The following is a 16,791-nucleotide window of genomic DNA, read 5'->3' as shown; positions in this document are numbered from 1 at the left end:
CTGCCCAGGGATAGAGGAAAAGGAAGAAGACTGCAACAGGCAGCCTATTCCCAGGAACAGAAGCGTTCCACCGCGTCTGACAAGTTCTCAGCATGGCGCTGAGACCGTACAGGACCCCTGGATCCTACAAGTAGTATCCCGGGGGTACAGATGGGAATGTCGAGACGTTTCCCCTTCGCAGGCTCCTGAAGTCTGCTTTACCAAGTCTCCCTCCGACAAGGAGGTAGTATGGGAAAAAAATTCACAAGCTGTGTTCCCAGCAGGTGACAATTAAATTACCCATCCTACTACAGAAAAGGGGTATTATTCCACACTATATTGTGGTACTGAAGCCAGAAGGCTAGGTGAGACTTATTCTAAAAAATTTTTTTTGAACACTTACAAAGGTTCAAATTAAGATGAAGTCACTCAGAGCAGTGATAACGAACCAGGAAGAAGGGGACTATATAGTGTCCCGGGACATCAGGGATGCTTACCTCTATGTCCCAAATTTGCCCTTCTCACTAAGGGTACCTCAGGTTCGTGGTGCAGAACTGTCACTATCAGTTTCAGACGCTGCCGTTTGGATTGTCCACGGCACCCCGGGGTCTTTACCAAGGTAATGGCCGAATTGATGATTCTTCTTCGAAGAAAAGGCGTCTTAATTATCCCTTACTTGGACGATCTCCTGATAGGGGCATAGTCCAGGGAACAGTTGGAGGTCGGAGTAGCACTATCTCGGATACTGCTACAATCAGCACGGGTGGATTCTAAATATTCCAAAATCGCAGCTGATCCCGACGACACGTCTGCTGTGCCTAGGGATGATTCTGGACACAGTCCAGAAAAAGGTGTTTCTCCCGGAAGAGAAAGCCAGGGAGTTATCCGAGCAAGTCAGGATCCTCCTAAAAACAGTGCATCATTGCACAAGGGTCCTGGTAAAAATGGTGGCTTCCTACGAAGCAATTCCATTCGGCAGATTTCACGTAAGAACTTTTCAGTGGGATCTGCTGGACAAATGGTCCGGATCGCATCTTCAGATGCATCAGCGGATAACCCAATATCCAAGGACAAGGGTGTCTCTCCTGTGGTGGTTATAGAGTGCTCATCTTCTAGAGGGCCGCAGATTCGGCATTCAGGATTGGATGCTGGTAACCACGGAGCCCAGCCTGAGAGGCTGGGGAGCAGTCACACAAGGGAAAAATTTCCAGGGAGTGTGATCAAGTAGGGAGACTTTTCTCCACATAAATATACTGGAGCTAAGGGTAAATTTATAATGCTCTAAGCTTAGCAAGACCTCTGCTTCAAGGTCAGCCGGTATTGATCCAGTGGGAAAAACATCACGGCAGTCGCCCACGTAAACAGACAGGGCGACACAAGAAGCAGGAGGGCAATGGCAGAAACTGCAAGGACTTTTCGCTGGGCGGAAAATCATGTGATAACACTGTCAGCAGTTTTTCATCCCGGGAATGGAAACTGGGAAGCAGACTTCCTCAGCACGACCTCCACCCGGGAGAGTGGAAACTTCATTGAGAAGTTTTTTCCACATGATTGTAAACCGTTGGGAAATACCAAAGGTGGACATGATGGCGTCCCGTCTGAACAAAAAACGGGACAGGTATTGCGCCAGGTCAAGGGACCCTCAGGCAATAGATGTGGACGTTCTGGTAACACCGTGGGTGTACCAGTCGGTGTATGTGTTCCCTCCTCTGCTTCTCATACCTAAGGTGCTGAGAATTATAAGACGTAGAGGAGTAAGAACTATACTCATGGCTCCGGATTGGCCAAGAAGGACTTGGTACCCGGAACTTCAAGAGATGCTTACAGAGGTCTTATGGCCTCTGCCGCTAAGAAGGGACTTGCTTCAGCAAGTACCATGTCTGTTCCAAGACTTACCGCAGCTGCGTTTGTCGGCATGGCGATGGAAAGCCGGATCCTAAGGGAAAAAAGGCATTCCGGAAGAGGTCATTCCTACCCTGGTCAAAGCCAGAAAGGAGGTGACCGCACAACATTATCACCACGTGTGGCGAAAATTTGTTGCGTGGTGTGAGGCCAGGAAGGCCCCACAAAGAAATTTCAACTCGGTCGTTTCCTGCATTTCCTGCAAACAGGAGTGTCTATGGGCCTCAAATTGGGGTCCATTAAGGTTCAAATTCGGCCCTGTAAATTTTCTTCCAGAAAGAATTGGCTTCAGTTCCTGAAGTCCAGAAGTTTGTCAAGGGAGTATTGCATATACAAACCCCTTTTTTGTGCCTCCAGTGGCACTGTGGGATCTCAACGTAGTTCTGGGATTTCTCAAATCACATTGGTTTAAAACCAGTCAAATATGTGGATTTGCAGCATCTCACATAAAAAGTGATCATGCTCTTGGCCCTGGCCTGGACCAGGCGAGTGTCAAATTGGTGGTTTTTTCTCAAAAAAGCCCATATCTGTTTGTCCATTCGGACAGGGCAGAGCTGCGGACTCGTCCCCAGTTCTCTCCCTAAGGTGGTGTCAGTGTTTCACCTGAACCAGCTTATTGTGGTGCCTTGCACCTACTAGGGACTTGGAGGACTCCAAGTTGCTAGAAGTTGTCAGGGCCCTGAAAATATATTCCAGGACAGCTGGAGTCAGAAAATCTGACTCGCTGTTTATACTGTATGCACCCAACAAGTTGGGTGCGCCTGCTTCTAAGCAGTCGATTGCTCGTTGGATTTGTAACACAATTCAACTTGCACATTCTGAGGCAGGCCTGCCACAGTCTAAATCGGTTAAGGCCCATTCCACAAGGAAGGTGGGCTCATCTTGGGCGGCTGCCCGAGAGGTCTCGGCATTACAACTCTGCCGAGCAGCTACGTGGTCAGGGGAGAACACGTTTGTAAAATTCTACAAATTTGATATCCTGGCAAAAGAGGACCTGGAGTTCTCTCATTCGGTGCTGCAGAGTCATCCGCACTCTCCCGCCCGTTTGGGAGCTTTGGTATAATCCCCATGGTCCTTTCAGGAACCCCAGCATCCACTAGGACGATAGAGAAAATAAGAATTTACTTACCGATAATTCTATTTCTCGGAGTCCGTAGTGGATGCTGGGCGCCCATCCCAAGTGCGGATTATCTGCAATACTTGTACATAGTTACAAAAATCGGGTTATTATTGTTGTGAGCCATCTTTTCAGAGGCTCCGCTGTTATCATACTGTTAACTGGGTTTAGATCACAAGTTGTACGGTGTGATTGGTGTGGCTGGTATGAGTCTTACCCGGGATTCAAAATTCCTCCCTTATTGTGTACGCTCGTCCGGGCACAGTACCTAACTGGCTTGGAGGAGGGTCATAGGGGGAGGAGCCAGTGCACACCACCTGATCCTAAAGCTTTACTTTTTGTGCCCTGTCTCCTGCGGAGCCGCTATTCCCCATGGTCCTTTCAGGAACCCCAGCATCCACTACGGACTCCGAGAAATAGAATTATCGGTAAGTAAATTCTTATTATTTATTAAATATAATATATTATTATATATACATTTAAAATGCGATTGAGTGGTAATCCAAAAACTCTGGATGCCAGATGATGCAAATAACATACTTTATAGAGAAAAAATAGGGCATCTGATTAGATGATCAACTGTAGCCATGGGGACATTCAGAATGTCCACACCACAATGTCAACATTACAATGTCGACACGGTTTAAACTGTCGACATGCACCATCTCGGCATCCTCCAAATGTCAACATTTTCACAATGTCAATATTTGAAATGTTGCCATGTGAAATGTCGATATCTCCAGGATGCCATCAGTTAAGGTTAGGTGCCATCAGGAGACTTAGGGGGACATGTACTAAGCAGTGACAAGAGTGGAGAAGTGAGCCAGTGGAGAAGTTGCCCATGGCAACCAATCAGCATTGACGTAACATTTACAATTTGCATACTCTAAAAGTATACAGAGCAGCTGATGGGTGCCATGGGCATCTTCTCCACTGGCTCTCTTCTCCGGTTTTATCACTGCTAGTTAATACATGTCCCCCTTAGGCTATGGAGGGGGTTAGGATTAAGCACTAATGGTAGGATTAAGGGTAGGGATTTGGGATAGAGAGAGGGGGTTTAATACTCACCGGAACGCTGGAGCAATGGAGGTCTGACCCGGAACTACACTGCACGTGACCAGGAAGAAGATGCTGGAGCAGCTGCAATCAACAGTAGACTGTAATATACTGCTAGGCCAGCAGGAACAGTTTGTTGACAGCTCATCATGTGAACATATCATCCATGTTTAGAGGAATGCCAATTTAGTCCCTGACGATATGCTAAGCATGTCGACGTGCTGCATGTCGATAATTCTACCATGTGAATAATCTCACAGATCATACCACACCCAAAAAAAGGCACTATGCAGTCTGCAGGGAGATAAATCCACCAATCCAACATGACATGGCTATGCCCCCTTGGGTGGCACAATGCCACACTGTACCCATTTAATATTTAAATGAGCCCTCAATATTTATAATGGAGCATGACAACACCCCCATAGTACCAGGGTTTGAAAGATTTCCTGGTGACATATGGTCTAGTGAATTTAATTTGTACTGTCTATCCCCCAGTCCACATCCATAAATATGTGTGGGCTATTGGGCAATGTAATGCTTAGCAACAAATTGGGGTTGGTCGAGTCTCAATTAAATCATGTGATCGTGCCAACAATTTCTGGTACAACAGTTGAAAAACTCCCAGTGCATCACGTGATATTATTATCTCATATATATATATATATATATATATCCATGAAATTATTTTTTAATGCAAGCAGAAATTACTACAACATTATCTCAGTGCAAATACTGTAAGGTTTATCCAATGCAATGTAGAGGTACACACAATAATAACATAATTGCTTTTTAGTGAGCGTATCAATTTTAAGAGGCCCACACAGATTTATGGATGTGGACTGGGGGATAGTGGCTGCTATCTAGATTATCTATCACATTGACATTTTTTATAGTGTCGACTGTCAACAGAGCCCTTTAAAACCCTTCAGTGATTCATTGACAACTAACCAGCTTTATTTTATCTCAACATGGGATATCTTTTAAAAAATTCATATTAAACATAAGTTGTGGTTTGGGCATTTCTTGGTTGTGACATACATAATTATTGGTATGGTTTGGAGGTGAGTAGGTAAGAAGAAAAAACCCACTCTAAGAAGGTTTTCTTTGTGGTGCACTCTTTTATTGAATTATTTTAATTAGTTATTTAAAACATAACTTTTGAATCATGTTACCTAAAATAATGCAACACTTTTAGACAGTAGCACTGTGAAAAAATATTATATTTATATGAGAGCCAATCCTATTATTATATAAATCTAGGCTCAAAAATCTACAGTGATCTAAATAATTGTTTATAGATACTGGATGTAGATAACTTCATTTGCTGACTGAACACAGCTATATTTCCCATGCCATTTATGACTGCTGCCACACAATCAGTGTAAACCAAGCAAGGTTATTATTGATCTATATTATCCATTTAGGATTACTTAATAAATAGCAATACCTTGCTTAACCTACACTGTCCATAATCGAATGGTAATTAAATTTTTATATTTTTGCAAATTGAGTTATCTACATCCAGTATCTATACTGGAGTGGTTAAAACTGTGAGTAGAGTTATTGGAGTTAGTTTGCCCTGTATTCAGGATATATATGAAAAAAGGCTCCTCACTAAGGTGAGAAGTATTTTGGGAGATCTATCTCATCCTAATGTAGGGATGTTTTCTGTGTTGCCATCTAATAGGCGTTATCGTTTTATTCTCTGTCGGACTAACCGGTTAAGGGGTAGTTTTTTCCCAACAGCAGTAAACATGTTAAACCGGATAGGACCGAGATAAAGTGATAATTGAGAATGTCTTGGTTTCAGGAGTGCTCTTTCTGTTCTGTTCTTATGGTCTCTGTATATGCTTGCTTTTAGTTTCGTTGATTGTTCATGTATTTTTTTCTTGAACTATTGATGACAATAAATTATTATTATTATTTATTATAAACAATTATTTAGATCACTGTAGATTTTTGAGCCTAGATTTATATAATAATAGGATTGGCTCTCATATAAATATAATATTTAAATAAAAAAAAATCACAGTGCTACTGTCTAAAAGTGTTGCATTATTTTAGGTAACATGAAATAAAAGTTACGTTTTAAATAACTAATTAACATAATTCAATAAAAGAGTGCACCACAAAGAAAGCCTTCTTAGAGTGGGTTTTTTCTTCTTACCTACTCACCTCCAAACCGTATTGTTTTTCTGCTTTCTGGTGCACCTCCAGCATAACGTATTATATGAAATTTGAGCAATAAATATGTAAATTGGCTGGTTCTATATTACTATCACTGATATTTCCCATGAAATCCTGTGCATAATCTTTTTAGGGGTCACCCTTCATTTTTTATATAATAATTATTGGTATCTCTGAATCTGGACCAACGGTTGGTAATGGCACTTACTTTATTCCACCCTCACATTGGTAATAAATGAATACCTAATATTTATGTGATATTATCCAGTATTCCATATTAAATTGTGGGTATGGGTTTGGACAATTTTGGCTGTTGTACACTCCATCTCCAATACTGATATCAACCAATTGTTCTTACCCCCCATACGTGAAGATAATATATTTCACACGGAAATAAGGGAGTGAATTTGGTTTATTAAATGTATGTTAGTGTTTTTGTCTTGTTTTGTGGCATAGTATTTTAATGATGGATTAAAGGTTATATTTTATTAGACTACATTGTTCAATGAGTGCCCCCCAAAAAACGAGAGTTCCTTTTCTCTTCTGTCTGTTAAGGAATGATTGTCCACAGATGGAATTTGGTTGCTGTTTCAAATCATCAACTGATTTCTCATCAGAGAGTTACAATTACTATTTTTTCTATAGAAAGCATTGCAAAAATAAAAAAAGAATAAAATAGTTGAAAGAGAAATAAATCTAAAGAGACCATACTTTTTGTTGCAAGATTTCTTAAAACTTATGACACAAATCTTGTTGGTTTTAGAAGTATCAGTGAACTTTTAGACCTAAGAAAACATTGATTGTCGAGATTTACTGTCAAAGCCTATAGTCATTCTCATCCAGCAAGAGCAATGTATCTATATTATTGCTGTGCACATAATTTATGGTCTGCAAGCTGTTAAACCACTTTCTTCTCTTCCAGGCCTATTTTCCACTGCATTGGGGCTTGCATTTACATCTTCTACACAAATTTAGAAAGTATGCACGACTTGTCACATGTCACAATGCAAATTTAGAAAGTATGCACGACTTGTCACATGTCACAATGTCACTATATTGTGTAATTCCTAAAGGTACATACACACGGGGGGGTGATTCCAAGTTGATCGCAGCAGGATATTTTTTAGCAGTTGGGCAAAACCATGTGCACTGCAGGGGGGACAGATATAACATGTACAGAGAGAGTTAGATTTGGGTGGGTTATTTTATTTCTGTGCAGGGTAAATACTGGCTGCTTTTTTTTACACTGCAATTTAGATTGCAGATTGAACTCACCACACCCAAATCTAACTCTCTCTGCACATGTTAAATCTGCCTCCCCTGCAGTGCACATGGTTTTGCCCAACTGCTAAAAAATTTCCTGCTGCGATCAACTTGGAATTACCCCCAAGGTGCGATGTGTGCTTACGATTTTGACTATATAGTCAAAATCATAAGAAAAGTTAGCACATATCGCACCATGTGTATATAGCTTGCGATACCTATGCACGCTCCTGCGGGGTCGATATCGCAAGAAACAATAGACTGTGCAGGCATGGCAATTTTGACTAGAAAGTGTACAATCTAGTTTCTAGCATAGGCAAAATTGTATATAGTCAAAATTGTACATAGCCAAAATTGCACCGTGCGTATAGTCAATATCGGTGGTTCTGCGCTCCAAAATTGGCCTTTAGGCAGAATCGCACCATGTGTAAGCACTTTAAGCTATGTTTTCATGTTGCAATATTACAACATGACTGTCAAAGGGGCAGATTCAATTACCTAATTGTCTGCCTGGACCTATTCAATTATCTCTGCATCCGACCTTGTTAAGCCCCAGAGGTTGCACTTCACATACTGTAGATTTTTTCCTTGCAGTCTCAGAAACTAGAGTTGATGGTGCCAAGGGCAAATAAAAAAATGGCATCCATTGAAAATTGTTTAAAATTAGGGCTAAATTCATATTAGTAATCAAATACATACTGGAAACACTAAGCATGAGAGCAAGGTAAATCATCAAATATGACGCTGATTAATATTACTTGCACATACTGTGTTGTAAAATGGAAATTTTAATTGAATGGCCATGGCCTCGAGTCCTCCTTTCTCAAGTGAAAGGCATCATTTCACGGGCCACATAGTCTTAAAAGACATGCATGGTACCCTTTATCTCAGTATTAAGTTAAATAAATACTATATTGAGGCCATTCAGCATGCAAGCCACTGCACAAGCATGTTCTATACTACACGGCACGTGTCCCGCTTGTCCAGTACTTGTTACGCCACTGTGTGGGTAGACCAGCAGCCGTATCGCCCCACCCCCCTCCCGGGGCATCGTGATTGCACCAGGCACAGCGACCTCTCTAGAAGCCTGCACAGCAGCTGCAGAGAGGCAGCACAGGAAGCATGTCTGTGAAGTCTCCTTGTCGACCAGTGGTACCTGGCTGTAATGATCTGGGAGATCTGTGCTGATGACCCGGCCATGGGAAAAGGCGCCTGACTATCTCAAGAATAAGCCCGGTGTCTATCTGCAATGTTTACTGCATCACACAGGCCCTGCATGGGATTCATTCCAAACATTAGTCAGTTGGGGTTGCTGTACTAAATAACATTAGTATAGCATATGGGACAAAAGAAAAGCCATTAAATGCTTGGGTATCCTGTAGTGATGAGCGGGTTCAGTTCCTCGGGATCCAAACCCCCCCGAACTTCACCCTTTTTTGCACGGTTCCGAGCAGACTCGGATCCTCCCGCCTTGCTCGGTTAACCCGAGCGCACCCGAACGTCATCATCCCGCGGTCGGATTCTCACAAGATTCGTATTCTATATAAGGAACCGCGCGTCGCCGCCATTTTTCACTCGTGCATTGGAGATGATCGTGAGAGGACGTGGCTGGCGTCCTCTCAGTTTCTATGTTCAGTGGGCTGCAAATATCTGTGCTAAGTGTGCTGCAAATATCTGTGCTCAGTGTGCTGCAAATATCTGTGCTCAGTGTGCTGCAAATATCTTCGTTCTCTGCCTGAAAAACGCTCCATATCTGTGCTCAGTGTGCTGCAAATATCTGTGCTCAGTGTGCTAATTGCTTTATTGTGGGGATTGGGGACCACCAGTATTATATAGTAGGAGGACAGTGCAGAGTTTTGCTGACCAGTGACCACCAGTATAATACGTTCTCTGTCTGAAAAATGCTCCATATCTGTGCTGCATTGTAGTATATAGTAGGAGGACAGTGCAGAATTTTGCTGACCACCAGTATATATATAGCAGTACGGTACAGTAGTCCACCACTCTACCTCTGTGTCGTCAAGTATACTATCCATCCATACCTGTGGTGCATTTAAGTTTTGAGCAGTAACTATATATATAGTAGGAGGATAGTGCATAATTTTGCTGACCACCAGTATATAATATATAGCAGTACGGTACAGTAGTCCACTGCTCTACCACTGTGTCGTCAAGTATACTATCCATCCATACCTGTGGTGCATTTAAGTTTTGCGCAGTATATATATAGTAGGAGGACAGTGCATAATTTTGCTGACCACCAGTATATAATATATAGCAGTACGGTACAGTAGGCCACTGCTCTACCTACCTCTGTGTCGTCAAGTATACTATCCATCCATACCTGTGGTGCATTTAAGTTTTTGTGCGCAGTATATATATAGTAGTAGGACAGTGCATAATTTTGCTGACCACCAGTATATAATATATAGCAGTACGGTACAGTAGTCCACTGCTCTACCTCTGTGTCATCAAGTATACTACAAAAGTTCAGTAAAATGACCCAAAAATCAAAATTAAAAGCGTCTGATGAGAAGCGTAAACTTGCCAATATGCCATTTACGACACGGAGTGGCAAGGAACGGCTGAGGCCCTGGCCTATGTTCATGGCTAGTGGTTCAGATTCACATGAGGATGGAAGCACTCATCCTCTCGCTAGAAAACTGCAGTGCCACTCCTAGATGGGCCAGGTGTTTGTGTCGGCCACTTGGGTCGCTTAGCTTAGTCACACAGCTACCTCATTGCGCCTCTTTTTTTCTTTGCATCATGTGCTGTTTGGGGACTATTTTTTTAATCTGCCATCCTGTCTGACACTGCAGTGCCACTCCTAGATGGGCCAGGTGTTTGTGTCGGCCACTTGGGTCGCTTAGCTTAGTCACACAGCTACCTCATTGCGCCTCTTTTTTTCTTTGCATCATGTGCTGTTTGGGGACTATTTTTTTAATCTGCCATCCTGTCTGACACTGCAGTGCCACTCCTAGATGGGCCAGGTGTTTGTGTCGGCCACTTGGGTCGCTTAGCTTAGTCACACAGCTACCTCATTGCGCCTCTTTTTTTCTTTGCATCATGGGCTGTTTGGGGACAATTTTTTTAATCTGCCATCCTGTCTGACACTGCAGTGCCACTCCTAGATGGGCCAGGTGTTTGTGTCGGCCACTTGGGTCGCTTAGCTTAGTCACATAGCTACCTCATTGCGCCTCTTTTTTTCTTTGCATCATGTGCTGTTTGGGGACAATTTTTTTAATCTGCCATCCTGTCTGACACTGCAGTGCCACTCCTAGATGGGCCAGGTGTTTGTGTCGGCCACTTGGGTCGCTTAGCTTAGTCACACAGCTACCTCATTGCGCCTCTTTTTTTCTTTGCATCATGTGCTGTTTGGGGACAATTTTTTTAATCTGCCATCCTGTCTGACACTGCAGTGCCCCTCCAAGATGGGCCAGGTGTTTGTGTCGGCCACTTGGGTCGCTTAGCTTAGTCACACAGCTACCTCATTGCGCCTCTTTTTTTCTTTGCATCATGTGCTGTTTGGGGACTATTTTTTTAATCTGCCATCCTGTCTGACACTGCAGTGCCACTCCTAGATGGGCCAGGTGTTTGTGTCGGCCACTTGGGTCGCTTAGCTTAGTCACACAGCTACCTCATTGCACCTCTTTTTTTCTTTGCATCATGTGCTGTTTGGGGACTATTTTTTTAATCTGCCATCCTGTCTGACACTGCAGTGCCACTCCTAGATGGGCTAGGTGTTTGTGTTGGCCACTTGGGTCGCAAAGCTTAGTCACACAGCTACCTCATTGCGCCTCTTTTTTTCTTTGCATCACGTGCTGTTTGGGGACTATTTTTTTAATCTGACATCCTGTCTGACACTGCAGTGCCACTCCTAGATGGGCCAGGTGTTTGTGTCGGCCACTTGGGTCGCTTAGCTTAGTCACACAGCTACCTCATTGCACCTCTTTTTTTCTTTGCATCATGTGCTGTTTGGGGACTATTTTTTTAATCTGACATCCTGTCTGACACTGCAGTGCCACTCCTAGATGGGCCAGGTGTTTGTGTTGGCCACTTGGGTCGCTTAGCTTAGCCATACATCGACCTTGGTGCACCTCTTTTTTTCTTTGTATCATGTGCTTTTTGGGGACTATTTATTAAATCTGCCTGTCTGACACTGCAGTGCCACTCCTAGATGGGCCAGGTGTTTGTGTCGGCCACTTGGGTCGCTTAGCTTAGTCATCCAGCGACCTCGGTGCAAATTTTAGGACTAAAAATAATATTGTGAGGTTTGAGGTGTTCAGAATAGACTGGAAATGAGTGGAAATTATGGTTATGGTTATATGACCCCCAAATGCTATGATTTAAGCTGTTTTTGAGGGTTTTTTGTAAAAAAAACACCCGAATCCAAAACACACCCGAATCCGACAAAAAATTTTCAGGGAGGTTTTGCCAAAACGCATTCGAATCCATAACACGGCCGCGGAACCGAATCCAAAACCAAAACACAAAACACGAAAAATATCCGGTGCGCATCACTAGTATCCTGCCACTTGTAAGTCTCACTCATTGATTCAACACTGTTTAAGGACGTGGCCAGGTGCCAGAAACCGAGTTGCAATTATAAGGGAGAATTTTTCTTTTATGCTTTATCTCTATGCCTAAATTTCTACCTTGTAATAATGTGTTTTTTAATAATTTTGAAAATATTAGTTTTTTTATAATTATTCTTCTAACCGTAATTTTGTTATGACATGACAATTTAAAGCAAAAGGTAGATGTAACTTGATGACTCAATTGCACCAGAAGGGAGAGTACCCCAACTCACAGTAAAGCCCCGGTGTTGACGCATATAAAGGTATCTTTATTCTTCTCTATTTCTTGTGTGACCACCAACACCTTATTGGAAGAAAGGTGCATATCAAACTCACTTTAGAAGCTGTGTGAATAGTGCCTATCAAGGTATCTTTATCTTTACACCAATGGTTCTTGTAGTAACATGCGTACCACACTCACGGATTCAATAAGAACAGGACTCCTATCTGAGTTTCTTTCAATCCACCGTAAAAAAGGATTAATCTACAACGTGTAATGGGTGTAAACTCAAAACGATTAATCCATAACGTGTAATAGGTATACATCCTTACAAGTCCAGGAATTAGGTAAAACAATGGCCAGTCCACATGTATATTTCCCAGAAAAAAAATATATTTTGATTTAATACAAATCCCTGTAGTTGGTGTATATATGGCATAGACAAAAAGTTAAAACAATTAAAAAATTTCAAGTCCATTAAAAAAATCAAAAACAATATACAAAACAAAAAAATAATGACTCAGCAATAATGGCAAGTAAAGATGGATTACCTTAGCTTCTGTATCAGGACAATAAAGTTTCACAGTGCCCAGTACGTGTCGACACGTTTCGGCTCATTAGAATCCTTTTTCAAGATGTCTTGAAAAAGGCTCCCTACTTCCTACTTCCTTGTTTTGAAATACAGGTTGAGTATCCCATATCCAAATATTCCGAAATACGGAATATTCCGAAATACGGACTTTTTTGAGTGAGAGTGAGATAGTGAAACCTTTGTGTTTTGATGGCTCAATGTACACAAACTTTGTTTAATACACAAAGTTATTAAATATATTGTATTAAATGACCTTCAGGCTGTGTGTATAAGGTGTATATGAAACATAAATGAATTGTGTGAATGTAGACACACTTTGTTTAATGCACAAAGTTATAAAAAATATTGGCTAAAATTACCTTCAGGCTGTGTGTATAAGGTGTATATGCAACATAAATACATTCTGTGCTTAGATTTAGGTCCCATCACCATGATATCTCATTATGGTATGCAATTATTCCGAAATACGGAAAAATCCCATATCCAAAATACCTCTGGTCCCAAGCATTTTGGATAAGGGAGACTCAACCTGTACTGTATTTGATGTGGTGACACCTCTAGAGAATTTAAATCTGTTAAAGCTACCTTGCGCACATTTCTGGTACCCAATCGAATTTTGTTCATTGGTTGAAAAAACAATGGAGGTCATTCCGAGTTGTTCGCTCGCAAGACGATTTTAGCAGAGTTGCTCACGCTAAGCCGCCGCCTACTGGGATTGAATCTTAGCATCTTAAAATTGCGAACGATGTATTCGCAATATTGCGATTACACACCTCGTAGCAGTTTCTGAGTAGCTTCAGACTTACTCGGCATCTGCGATCAGTTCAGTGCTTGTCGTTCCTGGTTTGACGTCACAAACACTCCCAGCGTTCGCCCAGACACTCCTCCGTTTCTCCGGCCACTCCTGCGTTTTTTCCGGAAAGGGTAGCGTTTTTCCCCACACGCCCATAAAACGGCCTGTTTCCGCCCAGTAACACCCATTTCCTGTCAATCACATTACGATCGCCAGACCGATGAAAAAGCCGTGAGTAAAATTACTAAGTGCATAGCAAATTTACTTGGCGCAGTCGCAGTGCGGACATTGCGCATGCGCATTAAGCGGAAAATCGCTGCGATGCGAAGATTTTTACCGAGCGAACAACTCGGAATGAGGGCCAATGTTTGTTCCAACCAATCTGCTTCTGTCATTTTTCAAACACGTCTGTAACATGGCAGTTAGGAGCTGATTGGCTGGTACTTTATCGCCGTCCACTTTATCTCTCTCCAAGCAGGGGTGTAGCGAGGGTGGCTCCGGTGGAGCACAAGCTTCGGGTGCCAAAAAAGTTAGAGGGAGAGCTGCTGCACGCAACTCCCCTCCAGCCGGCCACTGTCATGTCAGAGCAGGAGGAAGAGAAGCAGAGGGAATGCACACTGACTCAGACTTGGAGACTAGGTAGGAAACAGAGCAGGCAAGAGGCAACAGAGGCAATTCTCAGGCTGCTGCAGCACCTCTCTCTGCCCCTCAGGCTACTGGGGCATAGCTCAGGCACTTCTGTGACATTATTTTCATTAAAGCATAGTGGGATTATCAGGTCTGGGATGGCAGTTCTAGGGTAGTATTTCCATTGAGGCATTGGAAGATTATCAAATTGGGCAGGGAGTGGGGGGTGGCCAATTTTGGTGCATTATTTTCATTGAGAGTTTAGGGGGTTTCAGGTCTGTGAGGATGGTCACATTTGGGGCATTATTTTCATTGATGCATTGGGAGATTATCAGATCTGGGGCATACGCGCATGCAGGGGGAGTGTCTGAGTACCTGGAAACCCCCCCTGCCTGACAATCCATCGGTGCTGCTGATTGATAATTTTTCATCTTGGATGGAGGATATCAGGCAGGCTGTGCCTGTAACACAGCAGCCTCCTTATCACAAATGGGACAGACAAGTAGGCTCCTCTCCTAGCTTACTACACCACCCTGCACCAGCCGCTGTCCGTCTCTGCCTATCCTCCTCCCCCTTCTCCTCCTCCCGCTTGTCACAGTCTCTGCCTGTCTCCCTCATCCCGCATCTCTGCCTATCCCCCTCCCGTTTGTCACAGTCTCTGCCTGTCCCCCTCCTCCCGCGTCTCTGCCTATCCCCTTTCCGGCTTCTCCTCCTCCTGCGTGTGTATGTCTGTCCCCCTCCTCCCGCATCTCTGCCTATTCCCCTCCTCCGCGTATCTGATATCCCCCCATGGCCACCTATTGTCTTGCCGAGCTGCGGGGATTGTGAGTCCTCCAGAGCACTGCACATCCCGTGGAGCCCAGCTTGTGGGACCATGGGGCTTCCTCCCAACCTGCAGGTACTGTAGCTGCTCTCCTGGGCACCTCTCCTTATTGTGCTGCTGCTGAAATCTCCCTCCATGCCTCTCTCCCTTGCTCTCTCACAACCCATGCCTTTCACCCCCCCTCTCTCTCCCTCCCCATGCCTCTCTCTTTCCTGATGGCCCCCTCCCTCTCCCCATGCCCCCCCCTCTCTCTCCATGTCTCCTCTCTTTTTATACCACTCCCTCTTCATGCCCCCTCTCTCTCTCCCCATACCCCCTTGCTCAGTCTACCAATGTCCCCTCTCTCCCTGTGCCTCTCTCTCCCCCTCTCTCCATGCTCCCCCTCTTTATCTCCCCATGTTCACCCCCCCCTCTCTCTCCATTCCTCTCTCTCTCTCTCTCTCCATTGGCTCTATGTGTGTTCATTCATTCTATTATTTTCATTCAGAGATTGGGGGGTTATCAGGTCTGTGGGGGGGTCACATTTGTGGATTTATTTTCATTAAGGAATTGGAGGGGGCATATATAGTGTCTTTAATTGATTTGAATTAAACAAGTAAATAGTTAAATACAGCTACTTCCATTGTGGCTCTACTATGATGTAATGTGTATAAGGGGCTCTACTGTGTGGCATAACGTGTATAAGGAGCTCTACTGCATAGCATAATGTGCATAAGGGGCACTAATGTTTGGTGTAATGTATATTACGGACACTACTGTGCGGTGTAATGTGAATTGCTGCTATTCTGTGGCCACGCACATTCTGTTAAGCCATTATTTATTCATTACCAGTTATTTATAGAGCGCACATATATTCTTGTATTGTCAGAGGAATCTGGAGTACCCGGAGGAAACCTACACAAGCAAGGGGAGAATATACAAACTCCACACAGTTAGGGTCATGGTGGGAATCAAACCCATGACCTCAGTGCTGTCAGGCAGTAATGCTAACCATTTCACCATCCGTACTGCCTTCCGCATGCACTGACCTTATTTTAAACATGGGGGGCACCCAAAGGAAAATTTAGCCCTGAGCCCTACAAGGTCTAGAACCAGCTCTGTCACCAATTTAGGATTTTTAAATATTGTTTCTTTTCAAATTTAACATGCCACCACATGTTGGCTAGGTCCCCAATTCAGTACAGGGGAGGGGGGCGGCAAAACATACCCTTGCTCCGGGCACCATGGCACCTAGCTACACCTCTGTCTCCAAGGCTTAGTACAGAGACCTAATTCTTTTACTTTTCGATATGTTAGGAAGCAGAAATTTAACATAGGTATTCTTCAGGTGGGAAATATGAAAACTACGTAATTAGAATTTTAATAAACCTCCCCTAAGGAGGATGAAAAGGGGGTTGACAATGACATCATTACCGATGCGTGGCTTGCATTGTGTGAACGATAACGCCCAAATGGAAAATCGGATCAAAATTTGGATTGCACCTCCAGTGTGTAGAATTTTTTATTTTTTTTATTTTTATTGAATTCTATGAACATCCATCACAAAAGTATATAAAAAGATAACAATATAAAAAAATACAGTTTCTGCAGTAAAATTACACAAACAAAATAAAAGGGGGAGGAGAGCCAATTTTGTCGACATGTACAATATA

This window comes from Pseudophryne corroboree, chromosome 10, assembly GCF_028390025.1.
Source record: "Pseudophryne corroboree isolate aPseCor3 chromosome 10, aPseCor3.hap2, whole genome shotgun sequence".
Lineage (NCBI taxonomy): Eukaryota > Metazoa > Chordata > Amphibia > Anura > Myobatrachidae > Pseudophryne > Pseudophryne corroboree.
This window is presented reverse-complemented; position numbering follows the sequence as displayed.